Here is a 27,273-nt window from a genome sequence, read left to right on the forward strand (position 1 = left end):
ATGCACTTAATTTGCAAAAATTCTCTGTACCAATTTTCAAGTCTTTCCTTTTCATCTCTTGAACTAATCAAAGTTATTTGGGTTATGCACCTGGTTGCCAAACTGGTTTTTCTTAACTTCTCTATATGCTTAATATTGTTTACATAAGAACTCTGAAATTCTGAAAGGGAAAATGCCACAGAAGTGCAAAGTATTATTTTTTTGTTTGCACAGTATTAGCAGTCCCAACCCTTCTTAGCTGAATCAGCATAGTAAACAGCAAACCTTGCAAATTAGGCTGAACTATAAAGAACAGGAAACACAGCTATAACTTGGTGAAACTAGTTTGCTTCTCTGTATTGTGTGGTCGAAACAGCTGAAATAATCTGAGATACCCTGTTGCTTAGCTAGGAACTATTTATTTGTCCAGAACACACAGCGCAAGAACCTAGACCAGCTCTATACAAAGCTACAGAACACTTTTCACTCAGCTAGACCTTTAGGGCCGAGTTCAATATAGGAAGTACACGAACCTGTTCGGAGGCCCTTTCACAGGCCTCCAAACAGGCCTGGGAGGTTCGGAGGCAGCGAGGATCAGACTTTAAGGGCCAGGGAGGGTGCATTTACCCCTCCCTCTGCTTTCCCCCCCGCTGGCACTCCGTTATGCAAGACTCCTTCAGGGTGGCAGCATACCTCCCTGCTGCCCTGTCCCCTCTTTGGCCGGATGTACCTGTCACACGTGCGCATGCGCCCAGTGCGCGCACACGCGCCAGGTACTTCCGGCTACTTCCAGCCAAAGAGGGGACAGGGCGGCAGGGAGGTATGCCACTGCCCTGAAGGAGCCTTACATAATGGAACACCGGGGGGGGAGCGGAGGGAGGGGGTAAATGCACCCTCCCCCACCCTTAAATTCCAACCCCCACCCCACCTTTGAACCACCCCCGCCAGGTTCCGTGCACATCCCTAGTTCAATATGGTGTGGTGGTGCCGTGGGGAAGCAGCTCGCCTAGGGAGCAGGAGGCTGTTGGTTCAAATCCCCACCAGTGTCCTTCCCAGACTGTGACTGTATATGGCAGCTTCCTTTGGTCTGTCCCATTTGCCTTGTGTCATTCCTCATTGATGGAAACTGCACAGGCAATAATGGCTAATGGAACATTTTCTGCTACTTCCTTGAGCAGAAGAGCTGCTGCGAATATTTCCCTGCCCACATATAGGGTGGTGGCGGGGAGCCCTTTCAAGATGGAGGATGTGTTTATTTTACTATGGATGGCTTCTCACAGCTGCTGGCAAGGCAGTAAGTCAGGAACATGTTCAGTAGGTAAAATGTCAGGAATCAGGAGCATACTTACCATAGCTGGAAGAGGCAGGTGTGTCAGTTACAGGCAGCACTCTGTGGGGACCAGCCAAGCCGAAGTCACCAAAGCCGAAGGAGACAGGAATCAGTCCATCGGACAAGGTCAAGTCCGCAAAAGCAGTAGGTGAGAAGACAGAGATGGATCTATCCAGAGCAGACAAAGGTTTGGTCAAACAAGCAGAGGGTCAAAAGCCAGGTATCTGAAGAACAGAGTATAAGAACAAGGCATGTACTTCAACAACAAAAAAGTTGCTTCAGCAACAACTCAGTTTAAGACTGGGGCGGCTCTTCCCCAATCTTCAGGGGACTGCAGAGGCTTAAAGGGGCCGAGACCTATTTCACAGGCATAGGCTCCTATGGTGGGGTATTTGTGACTCCTCTACAGAGGGTGGAGGGAGTCTTCAGATTTGGAGGGTAAGAGCTATGGTGCTTTAACAGAGAGCCAGCATAGTGGTTAGAGTGTTGGACTAGGGCCAGAAAGACCTGAGTTCGAATCCCTGTTCAGCCATAAAACACACTGGGTGACTCTGGGCCAGTCATGTATCCCTCTGCCTAACCTACTTCACAGGACTGCTGTGAGGTTAAAAATAACCATGTACACCTCTCAGAGCTCCTTGGAGGAACAGCGGGATAGAAGTGTAAAAATATAAATAAATGAATAAATAAATCTTCTGGGTGTGGCAGAGATGGTGTCCACAAAGAGTATAGGATCCACTCTGGTGCCTCATCCCCTGAGCTCTCCTCGTCTACCCTAGTCAAGAGTGGCAGGGGTGTGGCTATAATTGAGCTAATGGGTTCAAAGAACCTGGGACCCCAAGCTCCTGAGGGCCCCCCAGATCCACCCCTCCCTATCTCCTTCATTATCTCCCTCACTCCAAGGGGCGAAGATCTACACAATCCTCAACACTGACTATTTTTGAAGCAGTTTGTGAATTACTCATAGGGGGGCAATACCTTTGTAGATTTGGTCACTCTGAAGAAGTGATTTAGCTCATGGCATGAAATTGATTGGTTGTGTGTTCAAATTATAAGATGAAGTAAGTTGCCTAGGGAGCAAAGGGTTGCCAGTTCGAATGCCTGCTGGTATGTTTCCCAGACTATGGGAACACCTATGTCAGGCAGCAGCAATATAGGAAGATGTTGAAAGGCATAATCTCACACTGCATGGGAGATGGCAATGGTAAACCTTTCCTGTATTCTAACAAAGAAAACTACATGGCTCTGTGGTCACCAGGAGTCGACACTGACTTGACGGCACAACTTTATTTTACACAATCCTCAAGAAATATATATGTCATAAATAAAGCCTATCTGAATAAATCTTCTCAAAACATAAAACACTAAATCCCAAACTTAAATAATCATTTCTTCAACTATAAAGAAGCTATCTCACATGACCTCTTTTGCAAACTGACCCTACTGCTGAAAAGTCTCTGGGATACTGAATAACTCACAGGAATAAGAGGGCACATTTATAACAGCTGTGTGGAATCTGCTGACCTCCTGAGCCAAAGGTCTTAAAGAGAATTAATTTGTACACCCAATCTGAAATGGTCTCTCAAATGTAAACATAATACATGTGTTATTGCATACTCATAATGACTATTAGCAAGTTAGTTCAAATTAGTATATGAAAAACCAATATAAAATAGTATCTATCTATCTATCTATCTATCAATACACACACACACACACACACACACACACACACACACACACACACACACACATACACAATAGATGTATTAAAAATATGCTGCTGTCTAATTGCTCATTCAGACCCATGGGGGAGAGAGTGAATGTCCAAAAGGCTTCCCTTTGAGTCAATTTTAAAGATAAGCACCCCTTCTTATATTGTCACTTTCTCTATGGCAAAATATTTAATTGTTTCAGGCAAATGTTTGTATTTAACAAAATGAACCATAAGAGATGTGCACGATCTGGTTCGGTACTTCCTTAGGGAAGCACTGAACCAGCTCAGGTGCCCGCAGTCAAATTGGTTTGGCAGGGGTTTTTAACCTTAAAAGGCAGGTAAGCAGATCCTTACCGGCTCCTCTGCTGCCTCACTGCTTTTCCAGGTGTGGCGCTCGCTTTACAAAAGGCCATGCGTGGCTGCAGCACTGCTCCCTGCAGCCTGTGCACAGCGTCGGCATGCACATGGCCACCACGCATGTGCAGCAACTGTGTGCATGCCAGTGCCACGCATCATTGTGAAGTTCATCCCTAAAGAGGAGCCTCCATGTTCATAGTTCGTTGCATAGTTCATAGCAGTCATGAGAAGCCACCCACAGTTTACATGTGCTGTAATCTGACTGTCAATCATGGCTTCCTAATGCACATACATGTGGTAACATAGGACCAAACATGAGGTTACAAGGTCCTCGTAGGTCGAAAAATCTATGAGCAAAAGATACATAGCTGCCAGCACAGTTCCATAAACACTTCTAAGAGTTCCCACACTGCAAGAGTCATATAGGAAGCTGCCTTATACCAAGTCAAACCCTTGGTCCATCTAGCTCTGTATTGTCTACACCAGGGTTGCTCAACTTCAGCCCTCCTGCAGATGTTGGCCTCCAATTCCTATAATCCCTGGCTATTGGCCACTGTGGCTGGAGATTATGGGAGTTAGGAAACACCTATATCGGGGAGCAGCAATATAGGAAGATGCTGAAAGGCATCATCTCATACTGCGTGGGAGATGGCAACGGTAAACCCCTCCTGTATTCTACCAAAGACAACCACAGGGCTCTGTGGTCACCAGGACACCAACTTGACAGCACACTTTACTTTTCACTTTAGTTCAAAAACAGCTGGTGGGTCCTAGGTTGAGCAGGCCTGGTCTACAATGACTGGCAGCAGCTCTCTAAGGTTTCAAGCAGGAGTTTTTCCCAACCCTACTTGAAGATGCTAGGAATTGAACCTGGGGCCCTCTGCATGCAAAGAAGATGCTCTGCCACTAAGCTTCAGTTCTAAAGGAATTTTCATGTTTCTGATTATGGAAGAGATTGCACAAGCAAAACATCATCATCTATGGCATTCCACTTAGTCCAGTATTTTCTACTCTGACTGACAATGCATCTCCAAGATCTCAAGCAGAGAATATCTTTTCCAGCCCTGCAACTCATGATCCTTTAAATGGAAATGCTGGCTTTTTGAACCTGGGACTGTCTGCATGTGGAAAACATGCTATCACCCCATCTCTGCAGAACAGGCACAAATGTTTAGGGCTGTCGTAAAAAAAAACAACCAATGACACAATTGTTCTTTTCAACTGGGAAAATGCCTTTTTTGAATAAATAAAAAATCAGAAGAACTGCTCTTCAAAGACAGACATCAATAAGCTTCCTTCCCCAATCTAGTTTTGTTGATGTGTGGTATTTTCCTGAATAATCTTGGAAAGGCCTTCATCTGTCTGTACAGTTTTTAAAATATGTTTTGTCTATACACATATTTCTCAATCATTTGGTGAGCGAGTGACAGGGTAACTTTGATATTTTTCATGTTTTCATATGGAGAATTGTTTCATACCCAAGACAGGTTTTATCATAAAACTAAACAAGCCACCGAATATTAAACAGGAACTTTCCATTATCAAAACTGATCAAGAGCTAAATAAAAAGTGGCTGTTTCTTTGGTACTTGGTTCCAGGGTACAATTTTTCACTTACCCTCCAGTGGTTGTTCTTCCTATTACATTCCACAGGTGTGAATGCCTTCCACTCACACTTCATTGGATCCAAACTGCTGCCTTATCTAAATACACATCAGTTACGAACTGTTTTGACTTGATGAATCTGTTTCTCTCTTCAACTGGGCTTCAGTTTTGGGAGAGCAAATTCAAATTAATGATACCCATTAATGAGCTGATAAATAGCCAAGGCCATGCTTCTGGTGTTGTGCAGGCTGGGCCACATTATGACATGCTGAGGCCCTAAGCTAGTATGTCAAACTTTAAAGTCCCCATAGCACTACTAAACATTATTCTAGCAAAAAGGATAATGAAAATAGAAATAATAAAGCTTTACTTTTATGTGGCAAAGATGCAACAAGAAAATTCATATCTAAAAATGCAAAATGCAGCAGCCAGGTTGGTTTCTGGGTCATCTTTAAGAGACCACATTACACCTATACTAAAAGAATTGCATTGATTACCAATATGTTTCTGGGGGAAATACAAAGCGCTGGTTATAACCTCTAAAGCCCTAAACAGCTTGAGTTCAGGGTATTTATTCCTACATAAGACTATAGGAACAGCCCTGCTGGATCAGGATCAAGGCCCATCTATTCCAGCATCCTCTTTCACACAGTGGCCCAGCAGATGCCTCTGAGGAGCCCACAGGCAGGGGGTGAGGGCTTGCCCCCTCTCCTGCCATTACACCCCTACAACTGGTATTTAGCGGCATCTTGCCTCTGAGGCTGGAGGTGGCCAATAGCCACCAGACTAGTAGCCATTGATAGACCTGTCCTCCATGACTTTGGCTAAGCCCCTTTCAAAGCCATCCAAACTAGTGGCCATCACCACATCCCGTGGTAGAGAATTCCATAAGTTAATTACGTGCTGCGTGAAGAAGTACTTCCTTTTGTCAGTCCTAAATGTCCTGGCCCAGGCATGGAGCCAGACCATCAGTGGCCCGTGCCCGGCTGCGGCAACAGCCCCGCTCACCCCACCCCCTCATCTGACATTAGACGCAGGGGCTAGCCACGCCCACATATCTGACGTCAGATACAGCAGGCTTGGTCTGGCTTCTGAATGGAGCCGTGCAGCTCCGTTCAGGAGTTTGAGCTCGGCCGGCAATGTGTTCGCAGTGGCCATTTAACTCCTGAACGGGGGTTGTGCAGCCCCACTTGGGAGCTAAACCAGCACCCCCACAAGGTGTGGCCCCTGATTGCTGGCAGCCCAGTTTCTTTGAACCCGTTTGCCCCGCGGTGGCTCCGCCCCTGTCCTGGCCTTCATTTTCATGGGATGACCCCTGGATCTATTGTTGTAAGAGAGGAAGAAAATTTTCTCTTTGTCCACTCTCTTTACTCCATGCATAATTTTATAACCCCTATCATGTCTCCCCATAGTCACCTCGTTTCCAGACTAAAGAGCCCCAGACGCTGTAGCCTTGCCTCATAAGGAAGGTGTTCCAGGCCCCAATCATCTTGGTTGCCCTCTTCTGCACCTTTCCCCATTCTACATTATCTCCTTCTTCATTATGAGCCCCACCGCCTCTTGAGATCACCTGGGGGAGGTCCATCTGCAGTTGCCACCAGCTTGTCTGGTGGCTGCTCAGGGCTGGGCCTTCTTCACTGCTCCCCCAAGGCTTTGGAATGTGCTCTCTGTTGAAAAAAAGAGCCTCCCCATCTTTGACAACATTTTAAAAGGCAGTCAAAACACATTTGTTCACCAAGCTTTTAATTAAAGTCATAAATTTTAACATTGTTTTAAATTTTCAATTGTTTTAATGTTCTAATTTTCAATGTTTTATTGTGAACCACCCAGAGATGTGAGTTTCAGGTGATGTATAAATATGTTAGGAAGGAAGGAAGGAAGGAAGGAAGGAAGGAAGGGAAGAGTTTTCTTGCAATAAGCCTATTTGCATTAAAAACACCTTTACATTAAAATACATTATGAAAAATGTGAAATTTAGTCTTTTAATTATTAATTATTAACTATTAATTATTAATCTTATTATTATAAAGAGGCCCCAAGCTGTAGCTTGCCTAGCTTGTGCCAAAATTCAGCACTGTGTGCAGGAGTGCAGATCCCCCTATAAGCATTTGATGAACTCCCCCCCTGCCAAGCCTAAAAACCGAAATCTGCCCCCCAAAGCATCTTTCTTCCCCCCACCCCCCCAAAAATTAATTGAGGAGTTGCTTCTTCAGCTTGACCTCTCCGTCTGCACCCCTGGTCCTGGGCTTTCCTAGAACTCTGGTGCAGCACTGCTACAGTACAGAACTGCCCTCATGCCGTGGGCAGAGGCCTCTCTCAGTCCTGCACATGGGGACATTTCCTTGCACTGGTACTGGGAATGGGGGCACTCAATCTTATGCGTTGCCTCACCTTCACAGCACGAGCTGTTCCGTTATGTGGTGTTTATAAACCAACTGCCCATGGAACAGCACAAATTAGAGGAACCCCTTCAGGACTCCTACTTATCATTGCCTTGATGTATAATTCATGCTGATGTTATCATAGCTCTGATGTATAATTTATTTCGCTGCTTCTTTCTCCACTAGCTTTCTTTGTGCTTCTGCTTGGTCTGCTTATGTAAATAATAATCGGATTTTCTCATGCTTTGGAGTAAGGCCCAGCATTCTTCCTCCACTTTTAGCACTTGAGAAAATATTTATTTAGGAGGCACGGTGGCTGACAAGAGTCCTATGGCAACAGCGGTTCTATTCAGAGCAAGATATCAGGGCGACACATGGATTTTGGTGGGGCAGGGTGACTCTAGGGCAGGGGTGGACAAACTCGGCTCTCCTGATGTTGTGGCTGGGGATGATAGGAGTTGCAGTTCAACAACAGCTGGAGGTCTGAGTTTGCCTACCCCTGCTCTAGAAGAAGGTCACACTGCCAGGATTTCTCACTCATGGATTTGCAGGGTGATGAGGTAGGAGATGAAGATACTAGATGCAGGGGGCTGCACAATTTTGGCCCTCCAGCTGTTTTGGAACTACAACTCCCATCATCCCACACCACAGTGGCCTATAGTCAGAGATGATGGGAGTTGCAATCCAACATCTGCAGGAGGGGTGAAGTTGTGCGCAGCCCTGTTCTAGAGCCAAGGGTGTGTTGTGAACTACACCTGGTTTCGCACTCTGTACATGCTCAGAGGGAAAGAGGCAAAGTCACATCATACACAAACTGAATTGGTTCTTGGAGATGGTGACCATGTAGGAGCTAGGCACGCAAACAGAGAGAGAGAGAGAAACACTCAGAAAGTTCAATGGGCTTTATTATAAAAAGTTGCTCATCAGGATAAAATAATCCACATTAAAAACATGTTTCCGATTCAAAGTGTAGTGCAATGTGCCTAACTAACATATGTGTGTGCAATCAGTAATTACAGATATCTAATAATCTAACAAATCCTAAATAAAATATTTAGAGAGAAGCAGAGAAAGGAGGAGGAGGAAGGGGGGGCTTAGGAAGGGGGTAGCAGTGATTAGTAGGAAGGAGGGAAGAGGGATCCAAGGCTTGTGAAGGCAGCATATTACCAGGATCAGAAGCTTGAGAACGGTGGATCCTTCAGCTGAAGGAGAGAGGCTGTAGCTGGGAGCAGCAACTTGGGAGCAGTGGTCTGGCTTCTGGTGGTCAAGCAGACTGGTTAAGCAGACAGTTTGCTCAGAGCGAGGCAGAGAGTGGAGGTACCATGGCTGGGGAAGTCTTGACTTCTCACTTCACAGCAGAAGTCACAATCAGTCCCTTCTCCCATGGAAAGAGTTCCTGCCTCTAGCCCTGCGGCTTGGGCAGCAAACCCTTGGATTGCTCATGAGCAGATCTTGCTTGTAGGCACATTGCTAGCTCTCTGTCCAGTAAGCCTCATTCTTTATAGTTGTATTTTCCTTTGATCTCTCATAGAGTCTATTCAAATCTCATCTTTTCCTGGGTCCCCAAAAAGGTGACAATGCTGTTACCTTCTGGATAATGTCTTTTAATTATTCAGGATATTAGCCCAGTCCAGGGAGATCTTAATCTCATCTTCTGTTAGCTGCTATCTTGAGGAGGGGACATTGCCCAAAGCAAATCTGCATCTCTGAGCTGCAAATGGGCATCTTCTCTTGTCCCCAGATTTGGGCCTGGTCCCAGAAGGTGTTAGTAAAAGGACTAAATCTACAGGTGTTCTTCTAGGGTGGAATTTCTATAGACAGCAACTGAGTAATCCCCTTTGGGCATAGCAGAGCAATCACTGACAAATATTAACATAGACTTCTTGCAACAGGAAAGGGGAGATCAGCCCCTGGCCTCTTCCACAGACATTATCTGATAGTGAGTTAGATTTTAACATTTGGATTGTTCTGGCCTGGCTTATGTGCTTCTTTGAGTACCCATTTCACAATATAATGCTGGATCGCCTCTTCCTTCACAGAGCAGTACATGAGGCAGGCATGAGATTTGGGTGTCAGTTCACCTTGAGTTCAGGCATTTAATTGAACTCCTATAAAATGGAATCAGACACAGGCCTGGGTTCCATATAATTCTGGGCTGGTGGTTCTGGGTTTAATGTTGGGGTCAGGGGGGTGTCCCCAACAGGTGGCCCAAAAACCTTTGCTGCCTGAGACGGACAATATGATGCCCCCTGTGCCTGTGGTTGTGGGGGCCCTGGGGGGACAGTGTTTGCTTCCCCCTTGCACCTATGTTCCCTCTAAGGCGTGTGCACACTCACAAGATTTTTTAATGTCTGCTCAGTTAATTTTAAATCCCACTCAGTTTGAATCAGGAAGGTCCCACTCTGGATGCATATGTGCACACACTGCCTTGATACTGCTGCCCAGAATGAAACTCATTCCACGCAGAGATGAAAAATATTAGAGGTACCACTGCCTTGCATCCCTCCTCACATCCACACCTGAGGTGACTGCCTTGCCCTGCTTCATGGAATGGCCAACCCTGACTAAAGCACAAGCTCTAGCAACTACAGGGAGACATGGTAGAGGTTTATAAAAATTATGCATGGAGTAGAGAGAGAGGACAGAGAGGACATTTTCTCCCCCTCTCACAACACTAGAACCAGGGGTCATCCTATGAAAATGAAGGCCAGGAAATTTAGGATCAACAAAAGGAAGTACTTTTTCACTTAATGCATAATTAATCTATGGAATTCTCTACCACAGGATGTGGTGATGGCCACTAGCTTGGATGGCATTAAAGGGGGCTTAGACAAATTCATGGTCTACTGGTCTGGTGGTGGCTATAGGCCACCTCCAACCTCAGAGGCAAGATGCCTCTAAGTATTATTTTATTTTATCTATTTATTTAATTTATATACTGCCTGACTCCAAAGGCTCTAGGCAGTTCACAAAAATAAACACAAGAAAAACAAAATAATACACTGTTAAAAATAGCAATTTGAAAATTTAAATCATTCAGATATTACTAAAAGCCTGGCTGAAAAAATGTTTCTTAAGAGATCTTTTGAAGGTTGGCAAAGATGTTAAACCACGAATGCCTATAGGGAGTGTATTCCACAGCCTAGGAGTGACTACAGAGAAGGCCCGCTCCTGAGTCACTGCCAGACAAGTGGCATATGGAGACAGACCTCTCTCGATGAACTCAGTTTGTGGTGGGGATCATGCAGAAGAAGGCACTCTCCTAGGTAACCCAGTCCTAAGCCATTTAGGGCTCTAAAGGTAATCACCAGCACTTTGTATCTTAACCAGAAACCTATTGGTAGCCAATGCAATTGCTTTAAAACAGGAGTAATATGGTCTCTCCAAGACACCCCATAGACCAATCTAGCCGCTGCATTTTGAACCAACTGAAGTTTCTGAACTACATACAAAGGCAGCCCCACATAGAGCGCATTGCAGTAGTTAAGCCTAGAGGTTACCAGAGAGTGCACCACAGACTGAAATCACTATTTTCAAGCAACGGACGGAGCGGTCATATCAACCGAAGTTGATAGAAAGCGCTCCTGGCCATAACCTCAGCCTGAGAAACCAGAGTGAGGCCTGAGTCCAGAAGCACTCCCAAGCACTACTTGTTCCTTCAGGGGGAGTGCAACCCCATCCAGAACAGGAAGATCTATCACATCCCTCAAACAGCAGGAGAGAGGGCATGCCCTCAACTCCTGCCTGTTGGCTTCCAGAGGCATCTGCTGGGCCACTGTGTGAAACAGGATGCTGGACTAGATGGGCCTTGGGCCTGATCCAGCAGGGCTGTTCTTATGTTCTTGACTCTAACCAGCCATGTGCAATGCACCAGAGTTCTTTTGGGCCTTAAATCCAGCTGCCCAACATGGAATCGCAGTCTTCAATTTAACTGAATATTTATAGCCTGCTTTTCTTTCCTGAAGTAAGCCCAAAGCAGCCAACAGGAAGGTCAAACAATCAATCCAGCAATATCAAAATGACAAGAACAATAACAAACAATACCAATAAAAAACAATAAAGAACAAATCGATTCATATAAATGCATTTTTTTAAAATCAGCAATAATCCATCTCATAAACAAGACAACATTTCAGTAATATAATATCAGCATTTAACCAATAGATTGCTAAGAGTGAGCAGGAAAACAAGAGTTTACTGGTTAAGAGTATATACCCACTAACATTACACAGGTGAAAATAGGGATGTTCTTGTAACACCCTTATTTCTCTACTAAGGGTCATTTCATGAATCTCAAGCCCACCGCTGTAAGACCTTGTTGAACACTCTTCATCTCCTGGCTGCACAGCATATTCATTTACTAGTCTACAATCGCCCTGTTATGTCCTGCATTCATTGAAAAGTCAGTAGGGGAGTGATGGGTTTTTGGGTTACTAGACCAATATAATTGTCCCACATTGTCTTATTAACGGTTCAAATACCTCAGCAGCTGCAGTGTATGAAATAGCAAATCATGCACTGCATAAGAGCAGCCCTGCTGGATCAGGCCCAAAGCCCATCTAGTCCAGAATCCTGTTTCACACAGTGGCCCACCAGATGCCTCTGTGGAGCCTACAAGCAAGAGGTATGTGCATGCCCTCTCTCCTGCTGTTGCTCCCCTGCAACTGGTATTTAGAGGCATCCTGCCTCTGAGGCTGGAAGTGGCCTATAGCCCTCAGACTAGTAGCCATCGATAGAGCTCTTCTCCAAGAATGTATCCAAACCCCTCTTAAAGCCATTCAGGTTGTTGCCTATCACCACATCTTGTGGCAGATAATGCCATATGTCAATTAAAGCATGATGCCTTAGTGTTTAATAAGCATGTGTTGACATGCATATGCACTAGAGACAAAAGGCATCCACCCAGGCACCCCAAGATTTAACTCCTCAAAACTTCAAGCATGAAGCTGAAACCTGAAGAATGACTGCACTAGGAACTCATTTTGACAAGGCATCCCAAAAAGAGTAAAAATGGGAGAGTAGTTTACCAGGAACAAGTGCCTTAAAAAAATTAGGACAGTCCCTGATACATAAGGACAATTGGTACATATGATTATATTCTGAACACCTAAGTCAACTGTGATTAAATGGTTATTTCATACTTTAAATATTTTTAAAACATCAGAATAGTTGAATATCTGGAGAATGAAGATGCTATGGGAGGCAATGTTGGAGATGGAGTTCCAGTGCATCGACCTTTTGCACCAACTATCCTAATGACCACTAGGGGCATTGGGAGCAGTGAGGGTCTCCTTACCTGTCCCTGCTTGCCTCTGCTGTATGACTCCTGCCTTGACTCCTCAGGTACTTCCTGTAGTGAGTCAGTCCTCTTCCTTTCCTTCTAGAGAGAAGATGGAAACATCTCTCTCTCTCTCTCCCTACCTATTCATTATGTAGCTGATAAATAGGATAGGTCTTTCCTATCTCAAATGTACTTCACCAATAAACTAGTTAAGTAACTTAGAATCTATAGTGATCTCCATGCATGTTACTCAAATAGCTGCAACATCTAAACTCTGCACTCTGTAACTGGAGTGGTAGCTTCTTTGGTGCTTTGCTAAATAATCACAAACCCCAACAGGCAAGGGGCCCAATTTTTTTTTATTTTTTAATTTATTTTACATTTATATCCCACTTTTCCTCTGAGGAGCTCAGAGCGATGTACATGGTTATGTTGATCCTCGCAGCAACCCTGTGAGGTAGGTTAGGCTGAGAGATATGTGACTGGCCCAGAGTCACCCAGTGAGTTTCATGGCTGAATGGGGATTCAAACTTGGGTCTTCCCGGTCCTAGTCGAACACTCTAACCATCAGCATAAGGCAGGGCTGGGCAAATGTGGCCCTCCAGATGTGGTTGAACTACAACTCCCATCATCCACAGCACTGTGATTCAATGGTTATTTGAATCTCAACTCCCATCATCCCCAGAATTGGGGATGATGGGAGTTGTAGTTCAACCACATCTGGAGGGCCAAGTTTGCCCAGCTCTGGCATAGTGGATGGGGCTTTAGCTCAGAAGAAAAGCATCTGTTTTGCATGTAGAAGGTCCCAGGTTCTATCCCTGGCATCCCTAGGTTAGGATTAGGGTTAGGGTAGGGGAAAACTCCTGCCTTAAATCTTGGAGAGTTGCTGCCAGTCAGTAGACAATGCTGAGCTAAATAGACTTGGTATAAGGCAGCTTCCTGTGTGAAGATCTGGCTGGCTGATAAAATCAGCCACTGGTTAAAAATGTATTCAGCTGAATTCTGCTTATTGCTGTTCTCATAACATCCTTTATTAGCTGGCAAATATGAAGCCAGCAAATATGAAGTACCAGAGCCAGATGGGGGAGCATCGGATTTTGTCATCCTGCAGAGGCACCTGCGATTGCTCAGTCCCACTAGGCCATGCAGCTGGCTGAACATTCTGATCATATTCTTTTCAGCTGTTGCAGGGTGAGAGGAAATTAGTTTTTTACATGTTAAAAAGACCATCCTGCTTGCTGGACAGAACATTTGCAGTATTCCTGTTTTTGCAATAAAGCTCACATATATGTGTTTTTTCCAAATACATGTGTAAGTGTTCCAACCTTTCTCTCCGTTTTTGGTTACTGTTGCATCAAATGTGTTCTGCAGTTTACGCTTTGGTTTCCCCCCAAGAAATTCAAGAAATCATGCCTAATGTGAGACAACAGCCTTTCCTGTGTGGTCTTTGCCTTATCCCTCTCCAAACTACCCAAACATAATAATATTTGCCTTCAGTATTGCAATGCATTCATTGTTCACTGCTGCCTTTGAAGACTTCTCTGAAGCTGGTCTAAAATGTGGGCTGCCAGATAGCAAACCAGGACCAACCCGATCACCAAGCGTTAACAATTCCACTGCCCGAAGGTCCCTTTCAAGAACCATTCAAATTACTTGCAAGGCCCCAGGTGCTGGCACATGGATATCTGAAGAACCACCTACTTTCCCCTGAACCAGTCCAGATGCAAAGGTCATCTACTGAGGACCTTCATTGGGTGCTCCCTCTCACCTCCACAGGTTGTGCATGGTGACTGGTAGAAGGGCCTTATCAGCAGCCGCAGGTTGTCTGTGGAATGCTCTCCCCAGTAAAGCTTGCCTGGCACCAAATCTCATGCTTTTTTGGTGCCAGGTGAAGACTGGATGCACACAAGGTGATGGACTTTTGGCACCTTGCCTCAGCTGCACTGAGGCTTGAGCTGCTACTGAAAGAAGGTATGGCAGGCAAACTGAGGAGACACTCTAGAGCAGGGATTCTCAATGTGTGGGTCCCCAGATGTTCTTGGACTTCAACTCCCATAATCCCCAGCCAAAGGCCACTGGGCCTGGGGATTATGGGAGTTGAAGTCCAAGAACATCTGGGGGCCCAACGCTGAGGATTCCTGATTTACAGGCAGTCCTCGACTGAAGATGTCCCGAGTTAAGACAAATGGCACGTAAGACGTTTGTAAATTGCTACTTTGTTTCAACTTTACAACACTCACTGCAGGAAGGAAGGTTCTGGTATATGGCTGCTGATACATGGGCTAGGGGAGGTGACAATGGCGTTCAGGTTCACATTGTCATCGAGACTAGAAGTCCTGGAGGCAGCTGCTGCTGCTGCTGCTGCAACATCCGAGGCTAAGTGATTGGCTGACTCGCCCAACCAAAATGTTCCTCCCATTGCTACTTCCACTCCTCCTCCAGGCTCAGCTGCTGTACTGTGACAGTGAGAGGAAAACAGCCCAGTCTGTTCCCAGCCCACACATCACTTCCTGCCCACATGCCCTCCCTTCATCCCCATCTAACTGTTGTCCAGGAGGAGGAGGAGACAGAGGGAAGCTGCCGACTTTCCTTCCTCCCCTCCATAGAAAAGTGAGAAAAAGCCAAGAAAAGAGTGAGTGGCAAGGGTGAGTGACTTCTGATTCTCCACGATCAGCTTATCTGCTGCATGTCTACACACCACCAGCTTTGGCAACGGCAGAAAAAGATTTGGTCTCTGGCTTTGGTTCAGGAACTAAACCCTTTTTAATAACTGTTTCCTATGGGAAAATAGGTCCTGAGTTAAAATGTTTTAACACAGTTTTCAGGAACCAATTGTGATGTAAGTCTGAGGACTTCCTGTATTTTAATCATAGTTACTTCTGTTTTAATGCTGCTGCTGTTTTATCCTGCTGTGCTGCTTTTTAGTGATATTTGATGATATTATTATTATTATCTACATTTTATATCCCATTCTTCCTCCAAGGAGCCCAGAGCGGTGTGCTACATACTTAAGTTTCTCTTCACAACAACCCTGTGAAATTGGTTAGGCTGAGAGAGAAGTGACTGGCCCAGAGTCACCCAGCAAGTATCATGGCTGAATGGGGATTTGAACTCGGGTCTCCTCGGTCCTAGTCCAGCACTCTGACCACTACACCATGCTGGATATGATGTTCTGTTTTGATTATTTTATTTTGTAAGCTGCCCTGAGACTTGTGGAACTGGTTTACATTTTAAGAATAAATTACATAAAGTAGGAGACTGTTCTCTCATTTTTTTAATGAGCAACAGATGGCATTCACCTTGCTCTCCCTCTGCCTTCCCACCTCCCACCCCAAATTCAATAGGGGCCACAAGAATGGATAATGAATTAAAAACCATTACAAGAATATGGTCAGATTCAAAAACCAAATGTATAACATTTTTAAATTTTAATGATTTCTTTTGGAGCCAATGCAATAGACTTCTATTCGAAATGCAAAATACTTCAAACGTCATATTTATCCGAGCAGCCTAACTCCAGACGGTCATACTCATAAACAGGAAGTGATTACACAGCAAGTCCTGTGGCATTCTAGTTCACTTATGGTGCCATGTTAATGGCATATTCATCACTGTTCCTTAACCAAAGATACTCTTCCTTCTATGCTGGAGCCGCCAGAATCCAGCTGTGTAGGCCGGTGCTCTATTCAAGTCATCGTGCTCCAAAGGCACAGAGGCAGGGCCAGCTGAACACAGGAATAGGAAGGAGAACAAATGGCAGGAATTCAGCCTGAACCCAGTGCATTTGGAATGCAGTGCTATGGGGTTTGTACTCACTGACAGAAGTATTTCCTGTTGGAAGTAAATAAAGTGTGTGTGTGTGTGTGTGTGTGCGCTGTGCAAAAAGCAAGAAAGGATGTTATACTGGGTTTTAGTTGAGCATCAAGACCATTCTCTAGTTTTCCATTCCACCTTCAACACCTTTATTGATAAACCCCCTACTCAGCACACAAATCCTTATTGACAGAAGTAAAAACTGCTATTAATGGCAATATTTATGACACACTTGAAACAGGCATGGCAAAGCATTTGACAACTGCAGTCATACATTCAGCTAATCCATCCAAAAATACTGATGCATAATTTAGTGCAATTTTTTCTGTCCTATTTCCATAATTCTTATTATTCTGAAATACTCAGTCAGGTCTCTCCAAATCCATTCACCCTTTATTAATTTAACAAGTTTATTGTATTGTTTGATACTGTCCAGGCTCGGTTTATTTGTCTCTGGACTACAGCTCCCATGATCCCTGGCCACAACAGCCAAGGCAAGGGATGATGCAAGCTGTAGTCCAAAAAACAAGAAGTTGCCCCAGTCTGGATACTGCTTTATATGAAGCTGATTGTTGATGTGGTTCTGCACTGTGATATCAATTATTGTTGTCATATTTTGCATTCTTTTGTTTTTAGGACCAACAAAAGAAAGCACTTTTTCACACAGTGCATTCATGGAGGCTAGGTCTATCAATGGCTACTAGACTGGTGACTATAGGCCACCTCCAGTGTCGGAGGTAAAATGCATCTGAATAGGAGAGAAACAGCAAGAGAAAGGGCATGCCCTCAGCTCTTGCCTGTGGGCTTCTCAGAGGCCTCTGGTGGGCCACTGTGTGAAACAGGATGCTTGACGAGATAGGCATTTTGGCTTGATTCAGCCAGCAGGGCTGTTCTTATGAAAGCTGGTTTGTGCTTTTATTGGAGAAAGAAATGTAGGATATGAATGAAATATCATTGAAAAGTATGGCCTTTAGTGCCAAATGGCAACAAATGTACACTAATGTTGATGCAACATTTCCCCAAGGCTCTCTATTGCAATCAGTCATTTGCAAAAACTATGTGCTTCTACCTCTGCTCCGCTTTATAGGCCAGCCAAATTGGTGAGAAACCTGCCTAGTCTAAATCCCACCCAGAGGACCAGAGATGAATTATACATCCATCTTTTCCCTGGTGCATGCATTACTCTAATAGTTTTTACCATCGATTACCTCCCCGCCCACGCCCTGCACCTCTGTTTCTCCTAGAACTGAGTGTTTTCTCTTCCGCCCGTGTTACAGCAATGGAAGCTCAAGGTTTCATGATATTATTCACACCCTGACCAGCCACTGCTCCAGAACATTCCATTTGCCTTGCTCATCCATTATGACTTATTGCCATCTGCCGGAAAGACGGGGCTGACTACCACATCATAGCTTCAGGATTCCTAGAAGTAAACTCATACAGATCAAACAGTACACAGGATGAATCTATATGTTTCCCCGCCTGTCACCTAGGCTTCAAAATACAAAGCTCTTATGCCACATATAGAGTGCATGCACCTTTAGGAGGGATTCTGGTGATGTTATCTTGTTGACTTGTGAACAAGACTCATTTTTCTAGGCAAAGAGTTGGCAGCAGATTTCATCTGCTGTACACACACACACACACACACACACACACACACACACACACCATATATATGTATACTGTGTATATGTTTAGTCACATGCCTCATGAGGCTGTGACTCACAAAACACCCATATCTCTAGAGTGATAAAGTCACTGCTTGATTTGTCATCATAGCACATTGCAATTTAATAAGGCTGGAAGGCAGAAAATCTTCTCTCAACATGATTGTTTAACCCAATCATATAATCATGTACGTGAAGTAGCATTACAAAATAGCCTCAAATAATTGAGGTATGGGAAATATAGCTACTGTTAAAAATAGGCTAGCGGGGCATTGCTGTGAGATTTCACATACCGTGTATTCATAGCTGGAAAAGTAAGGAGGAAAAGTCGTTGTGCAGCAACACAGACAGGCATCTTACTTGTTCACATATGCATATGTCAACTTTGTAGGATAAGTAATTGCACATCCTATCCTGGAAAAAGAAAGAGAGAGAGAGAGAGAGAGAGTTGAAAGCGGATGAGGAACCACTAGCAAGATCCAATGGGCACTTATTGGAGCCATTCAAAGTTAAATTGTGAAAAAGCCATGTATTGTAATACTTCATGTCTCATGAAACTTTAGTAATGCAGCTGTACTTAATCCTTACGCTCAACAAAAATAGATAATAGAGTCTATCTACCAGAAACCACTTCTCCAACTTGTGAGGTCAAGACAGCACTATTTCAATTAACTTTGCTAACTTGGCAAAGAGGCACCTTTTAACATGGTGATTCTCTTTTATTTAGCAGGGGGAGAGTAACTGGCCCTATCGACCCCCAGCACAGGACCTCCAGTGACTGTTGCTGGTGTCTATCTTATGTTCCATTTGAGATTGTGATCCCTTCAGGGACAGAGATCCATCTTATTTATTTATTATTTCTCTGTGTAAAATTGCCCTGAGCCATTTTTGGAAGGGCGGTATAGAAATCAAATAAACAAACAAATAAAATAATAATAAGTGTGCTGATATCACATTTTAATTAACTTTTTATTCAAGTATCAACACAATGAAATTACAATTACCTGCATATTGAGTCGCATCTTTCCCCCCTTCCCTGCCTTCCCCACTTTAGCCTCCCATTTCCTATTTGAACAATTTCCACAGGGCAATCAGTTAAAAGTATATATACTTATAAGGAAGGATTGGTGTAGACACATTTATACACTTCAGTGAATATACACTCATATCTTCATGTACACACACACACACACCAAAAACTACCAAAAAAGCCAGACGGAATTTGCATAACATTGATAAGCCCACTGTGGAAAATGTGCTCCCACAGCCAGCTGCTGAGATAGTTTCCCATAAACAAGGCATTACAGTTGAAACTCTGGACAGCCTTCGCGAGGATAGCTTAACCTTCTCTTCAAATGATTCGGCAAAGGAGGTGCAGCAAGGAATAAATGAAATCAATACAAATTTGCTTAATCTCAAATAGGCTCTGTCCCCAGTTCAAACAATTGTGAGTCCTCTTGCAAAAGTTGGTCAACAGCACACTGAGTGTAAGCTATTTGATAACTCTGGAATTTCAACTCCTGGCGAAACAGAGGCTGTAGGGAAACATGATCAATTTGCTTTAAACAATTTCTCCCTAGACAAGGACTTAATAGAGTCGCTGAACTCTGAATTTATACAGATGGACCCCCTCACTGAATGTTCCATTATCCTAGATGATGTGTCTGCTAACGTTATCCTAGAAGATGTGTCTGTTAAATGTCGGGGAGGATTTTCTAAAATCTGCTGAGCTTGTGGAGAGGAGCTCTGTGCATGAAACAGAGTCCCTGATGAAGCTACAATTGGTGCATTTGAGACAATTGAGCCAGGAGATAAAAGATGTGGATGGGATTGAGGCAGAACTTCACAGCCCTACAGCACTGCAATTGAAGCACCCCAAAACCCAGGATGGTAATCCCATAGTAAGACTCTTGGCTTCGGATTCAACAGATATTTCTGAGACACTCCTTGCAAATCAAAACCATCTGACAGGAATAGTTCTGGAGAACACTCAGAGGCACTCCAATGCAGATTCAGTGGAACCAGAGGGAAATCAGCAATTCCCTTTTGAGCCTCTTTCATCATTGGAAAAGCTGGAGGATCTTCTGGGGCCCCTTCCATCTTTGCTTGAACTTATAGAATCTTTGAAAAAGGATCAGTCCAGTCTCAAAATGTCTCCTCCAGCACGCCTCCAAATAACAGAGTAATCTCCCCTGGACATCTGCCCAACGGAGTCGGATAAGGCCCCGAGCTCTACTAATCCAGTTCAGCAATTAAATCCACCTGAAGAGCAGGCTTCGGTCCCAGCCACCACTGAATTACCCAAGTGACAATTATCAGATCAACACGGACTCTCCTTCTGCACGTGGAATGTAGCCGGTTGGGCTTGTAAATCTAGAAATATTTCTTTTATAGAATACTTGTCTAAATTTGACATTCTTTTCCTGCAGGAGACTTGGGCCATGGATAAGGTTGAGGTGGATGGTTTCTATGTACAATATGTCAATGCCCTGCCCAGAAAAAAGGGAGATAGACCCAAAGGAGGATTGGCCTTATTAATTGCAACAGGACTTCATGTTTAGATTACTCCCATGCCCTTTCATGCCCAGTGGGTGACTGCAGTTTTACTGCAGTTTAATAATGTTCAATTGGTCCTGATTAATATATTCCTATCCCCTCTGTGTAAGCATTCCCAGGTAGGGCAGCAATGGCAAAGCCTAAGCAAATATCTAGAGGAATGCATTGAAGCCAATCCCCTAGCTTATGTTCTAGTGGGAGGTGATTTCAATGCAAGGATGGGGCAGGATGACACAGCTTTATATACCTATTACATGCTTTCCCACCAGAAGATATGGGAGACTCCCTTCTACACATACCCCCGGCTGGCCAAGGATGGGAAATACATTTTTGCAGGCCTGTGTTTGGCCCAGTTAGCCAAGCAATTTGATTTGTGTATTTTAAATGGAGTCGCGAGTGGAGACCATCCAGTAGAATTTACCTACTGCTCTGGGAACAGGATATCAACCATGGATTATTGGTTTACATCCCATAACCTGGTTAGTAGTGTTGTTCAAATGGAGGTTGACACCCGCTCTGATAGCGACCATCGCCATTTGATTCTAAGGACGAACCTGACAGCTGGGACATCTCATTCTAAGAATAACCTCAAGTTTGCTTTGGAATTTGGCTGGGGAAGTATGGATTAAATGGGATGAGAGATGGGCTCAAGTTCATTTTGCTAAACTCAGATGATATGATGGGACTTCGTGATGAGTTAATAAGGGGAGAGGTTGGGCTTGTATATTATCATTACGGGACATTCATTCATATGATATGAGACCATCTTGTACATCAAATAACTAATTATAACTGCCGGCCGATGGGTAGGGCTAGAGGTTGGTATGACCAAGAGCGTGTAGCTGCCAAGAAGGCTCTAGTGGCAAACTATAAATTGTACCAACAAGACCCTCAATGTGCAACTACTTCAACACTACTAATCCTGAAAAAAAAACAATATAAATCCTTGATCAAAGCTAAGAAAAAAGAGGCTCAAAGGTTGTCCTGGCAGTGGCTGATTGCTTCAGTTAGAGAGAATTCCCCTCTCTTCTGGCGTATTACAGCTGGCTGCTCGGAGCATTATTCCTACCATTTGACTAGTCAGGTCCCTATGGAGACATGGGAATTACACTTTAAAGCTCTCTCTTCAGCCCAGGAGGAGGAACTAGCCCTAGTAGATTTTTTAAATGACCCACTCCCTGATTGGCCACCTGTTTCAGTTGCCAAAATTAAGAAGTTTATTAACTCCTTAAAAGTTGGCAAGGCCTCGGGCTGTGATTGTATCTCCTCTGAAATGATTATGTTTAATGCAGATTGGTAGGTCCCTGTATTGGCAGCCCTCTTTGCATGCATAAATCGGACTGGGCTCATACCTGAAGACTGGGGCATAGCCATTATAGTGCCCATATTTAAAAAGGGGGATAGACGTGATCCTGCCAACTGTTGCCCAAGTAGCCTGCTGAGTGTTGTAAGCTTTACGTGAGGCATTTAGATTGGAAGTTGCAAAACTGGATGGAGAATGAAGGTATTCTGGGTGATGAACAGGCTGGTTTTAGAATAGGGCGCTCAACCATGGACCATACCCTGGTATTATGCCATCTGATTGGGAAATATAGCAACAAACCTAAGTCTTCCTTGTATGTGGCCTTTGTAGATTTCAAAGCAGCCTTTGATTCAATCTCAAGGATAAGCCTCTCAGTAAAACTCAGAGACACTAATATCGATAGGCACTTACTCTTTCTTATTCAGAAGCTCTACGATAATACCAGTGTAAGAATGAGATGTAATCCTCAAGGCTCACTTTCACATTTAATAACCACCAGTAAAGGAGTTAAACAAGGGTGCATTTGGGCACCCTCCCTGTTTAATCTTTACATAAACACCCTAGCTAATAATCTCTCCGATCCAGCGCTACATTCCCCAACTATTGCGGGCACAGCTATCCCAATCTTGCTGTATGCAGATGCTGCCTCTATCATCTCATCTCCTGTGGGCCTTAGGAGAGCACTTAGGTTCCTGGCCACTTATTGAAAGGACAACCACTTGGTAATTAACTTCCAGAAATCCAAAATAATGGTCTATGCCAAGAGGCCTAAAAGATTTAACTGGCATATAGAAGGCAATCATATAGAGCAGATTAATAGTTTTAAATATTTGGGTGTGGTTTTTCACGCCACTAGGTCTTGGAAGGCCCATGTAGGCTACGTTGCCCAACAGGCACAAATAAATGCTTCAGCAACGTTAAGATTCTTTCACTCCAAAGGTGGAGAAGTTATCCCAAATAACAGCGCTAAAGTTATTTGCTGCTAAATCATTGTCCCAACTTTTGTATGGCTCACAACTGGGCCCCTACCCTAACTATAGGCTGCTGGAGATAATCCAATCTAAGTTTCTTAGAGCTGTATTCAGGGCCCCTTGATGTATCTCCAATGCAGCATTGAGGTTGGAAATGGGCTTCCAGAGGGTGGAAGCAAAAGCATGGATTTTAATCCTCAGTTATTGGCTTAGGATACATTTCTCCCCTCTGGGATTGATCCCTCTTATGTTGGCCGATAGGTTTCAATCCACCTAGACACGAGCAGTGATGGGTAAATTGTCATCATTCAGCCTCTCTGCTGAACATTTGTCATTATTAGATTACAGTAAGGCCAAGGAAGGAGATCTTCAAACAGAGGGTCTTGGACATTGAACATCAGAATGATTTAAGCTCCATACCCGAGACCATAAGAAGGTGCCTTGGTGACTTCAACCAGGAACCTGCTAGCTATCTATTGGCCCTCACGTTACTGAGACATCACAGGGTTTTCTTCAGAGCAAACTATGATGCCTTACTGTCAGCAGTCTTATCAGGAAGGTTTTTGAACACCCCGCTGGCCAGTCAGTTATGCCCCTGTGGCTCAGGTGAGGTTGAATATGTCCACCATGTGTTGTTGTTTCTTCCTTTTTATAATGATAGCCAGTGCAGTCTTATTTCTCCCTTGCTATCACGCTTTCCCGGCCAGACTGCTGAATTTTACACCATACTCCTCCTGGCAGACAAGAAACCTTCTACCACCTACAAGGTTGCCAGATTTTGTGCAGCTGCTGTTAAGATCCATCAACAGCTAACATTATCATCTGTTTGTATATACAGTGATCGTAATAAAGGATTCCATTCATACATACAAAAAAAGGAGAGATGATGCCCACAACATCAACCTATTCATGTCCTCCTCCTTCAAGAACACCAGGTGAGGCAATCAAAGCACAAACATGTCCAGGAAATCATCCCATATACTATGAAACAACTGGTCTGGTTTCTGGCACCAGATTTTCTCAAAAACTGCCAGCACTAAGAAGTTAACTGTACGCTGATTAATTGTTGGCAAATATTTTCTTTTCCAGTCCTGCAGAATCAGTTGCATGGAAATAAGGAATGCTCTAAGGCAGGGGTTCCCATCCTGGGTTCCGCCAGATGTTGCTGAACTACAACTCCCAGCAACCCCAACCACAATTTATTGTGGCTGGGGGTGCTGGGAGTTGTCGTTCAGCAACATCTGGAGGAACCTAGGTTGGGAACCCCTGCCCTAAGCATTCTTTCTGGAGTTTCCAAAGTTACTGAATGAGGAAATGAATCCCAGTATAATGGATTCTGGAGTGAACATAATTGTGTTGCAATGGTTAAGGAAATCCTTTCTAGCATTTCCCCCCAGAATGTTTGAAAGATCTTGCTTAATCACAGAAGGTGAAGTAGCCCATGTTGCCACCAACATCTATCAGCATGGGTGAGTCCTAGTGAAAATTCCTATGCAGACACCCAGGAGGCTCTCAACAAGATATCTTGCTGAGTCAGTCTAAGCCAGTAATCAAAAGATATTTATTTATTTAATCATAATTCTAACCACCTGATATATACATCTCTAAGCGGTGTACACAATCCAAATTACAATATAACAATAAAAGCAATTAAAACACTTTCACAATTTAAAAAAACAATTAAAAACAATTCACAGAGTGAAACAATTAAAATAATTTCACATAATAAAAACAGTGAAACAGTTAAAAAATAATTTAAATTAAAAGCCTGAGAAAACAGGTGTGTCTTCAGGGTCTTTTTAAAGCAATCAGAGATGGAGAAGTTCTCATTTTGACAAGGAGTGCATTCCAAAGCCTTGGTGCATCCACAGAGGAAGCCTGGCCCTGAGCCACCACCAGACAAGCCAGTGACAACTGTAAATGGACCTCCCCAGATGATCTTAATACGTGGCAGGGTTCATGACAAAGGCACAGGGGCGTAGCAAGGTTGGAGTGGGCCCAGAGACAAGATTTTAAAATGGGGCCCCCCCACTCAAAGTCCAGGGCCTCCGCACACCCCAGGCCCCCAAGGATTTAAGTCTGATATTCCAAAATAAGTATGCTGCCTGGAAATACATTTCACTGAATACACACACGCACACGTCACAATATATAGTGATATACATTGAGTACTATACATTTGTTTTACTTTTAATGCCTAGAACACACTAGAAAGATGAATGATTAAAATGGGCCCCTCGCTGCAGATTAGCAAAGGAGACTTTCAACCATGCAGGGTGAGCCTATGTTTGTTTTCTCAGAATTCTGAACAAATTCAGTCAAGTTCGATTCCAGGAGGTTTTTCACAGGAGACTTTTAAAGCCCTTTAACACACATCTCCTCTGGAATAGAGGTGCTGCATTCACATGTTGGCCAGATTTACCCTGAAGTCCCTGCAAGTTATTGGGGAGCAGTTCACACACAAGAAAAATAAAATAAAATAAAAGCAGAAGACATGCTTCACAGTTCTCACTCAGACCTTCTGGGTTGCAAAACAACTTGAACATAAGTGCATTTATAAATGAATGAATAAAATAAATATAATACTGTTTCTTCCAGAAGTTTTTGTAATTTTCTGCCATGAAACAAGCCACTTATAGGACTTTTTAGATAGTTTTTTTTAAGCCAGCAAATTTTCCTAGCTGTTTAAAAATAAATATTCAGAGACTTCTCAGTCCCTCCCCCCCATATCAAAGCCCTATGGCAAGCAGATCCCTATATATCTGGGTGGGGTGGGTGGGGAAGGTAACCACAAAAAGGAGTTCAAACTACCTGGCACCAGGGGGTCTTCTGCTGCAGAGAACAGTGGAGGCCTCTCTGGCTGCCTCCTCCTTCCTGGCTGGCTTGGGCCCTACTGGAGTTCAGGCTTCACAGAGGCCTACACCAGACCTCCGTGGAAGCCCCGCCCACCCGCCGATCAGCTGAGAGGCGGGAGAAAAGGAGCTCTTTGCAGCTTGTCTGCTGCCTGGATTGCCGGCCAGGAGAACAAGCTGGAGAGACGGCGAAGAGGGCAAGTGGCTGAGGAGCCTTGGGGCTGGGCAGGGGGCAATGGGGAGTCACGTGAGGTGCCTCTGGGGGGCCCCTCCAGGCAGTGGGGCCCCCAGACAACTGTCTCCCCTTGCCCTATCGTTGTTACGCGCCTGCAAAGGCAGCTGTCTGTTAAGTACCCTGGACCTAAGCCATTCACAGTTTTGAAGGTAATGACCAGCACTTTGCATTTCACTCAGAAAGATATCGGCAGCCAGTGCAATTCTTTCGGAATCAGTGTTATATGCTCCCTTCAGGTTGCCCCAGGCACTTTCCAGAATAGTCCCTGCAATGGGGTCACGTCATATCTCGGAGGTGTGCTTCCACACTTCCTGCGTTGTGACACCGCAGTCCCTGCGCGGACAGCAGGGTGCTGTTCACATTTCCAATGCCTTGGTTCAAATTTAATTGCTGTGATATTTATTTATTTATTTATTTATTTAGTGCATTTTTATACTGCCCCAACCCACGGTCTTAGGGCGGTTCACAACAAACAAAAACAAAACATTAAAATCAATTAAATACTAAAAACAGTTTAAAACAGTTTAAAACAAATCCATAAACAATTCAAAATTTAAGAAGTTAAAAAGTTAAAAAGCTAAAAGGCCTGGGTAAAAAGATGAGTCTTTAGACACTTTTTAAAAGCCACTAGAGATGGGGAGACTCTTATTCCTATGGGAAGTGTGTTCCAAAGTCTCAGGGCGACAACAGAGAAGGCCCGTCCCTGGGTGGCCACCAGACGACATGAAGGTAGCCACAGACGAGCCTCCACTGATGTATGCAGTGGACAATGGGGATCATGCAGACATTCTCTTAAGTACTGTGGGCTTAAGTTGTTTAGGGCTTTACAGGTTATAACCAGCACTTTGTATTTGGCCCGGAAACTTATTGGCAGCCAGATATAGAGCTAGGATGGTGCATATCCAGTGTAAAGAAGTTGCTGGGGGTTTGGGTGGTTAGTTTCCGTGAGACTGATCCCCCTGCTATTTATGTTTTGAATGTGACTTGCCTGAATGGAGGCATTTTGCTGCTGTTGAGCAGCTAGCCTGGAAAGCGCCCCAGAGACCAAACTGGCTGCCACATTATGTACCAGTTGTAGTTTCCAAACTATGTACAAAGGCAGCCCCACAGTAGTCAAGCCTGGAGATCACCAACATATGTACTACTGTTTTAAGGTCATTTGCCTCCAGAAATGGTCACAGCTGACGTATCAGCTGAAGCTGATAAAAAATGCTCCTGGCCACT

General features: G+C 44.2%; 1 protein-coding gene across 1 annotated transcript in view; it reads right to left on the bottom strand.

Annotated features, from left to right (window-relative positions):
* ARHGAP12 (Rho GTPase activating protein 12) overlaps positions 1–25,811 on the bottom strand; it is a 192,124-nt gene extending 166,313 nt beyond the window's left edge. Inside the window, exons 1-3 of the mRNA XM_053260227.1 lie at positions 25,774–25,811; positions 18,426–18,546; positions 1,329–1,477 (exon numbers count right to left, since the gene is read on the bottom strand). The gene's annotated coding sequence lies outside the window, so the exon portion shown is untranslated. The remainder of the gene's footprint in view (positions 1–1,328; positions 1,478–18,425; positions 18,547–25,773) is intronic.
* Positions 25,812–27,273: the final 1,462 nt, after the last annotated feature.

The sequence above is a fragment of the Hemicordylus capensis genome, chromosome 6, assembly GCF_027244095.1.
Source record: "Hemicordylus capensis ecotype Gifberg chromosome 6, rHemCap1.1.pri, whole genome shotgun sequence".
Classification (NCBI taxonomy): Eukaryota; Metazoa; Chordata; class Lepidosauria; order Squamata; family Cordylidae; genus Hemicordylus; species Hemicordylus capensis.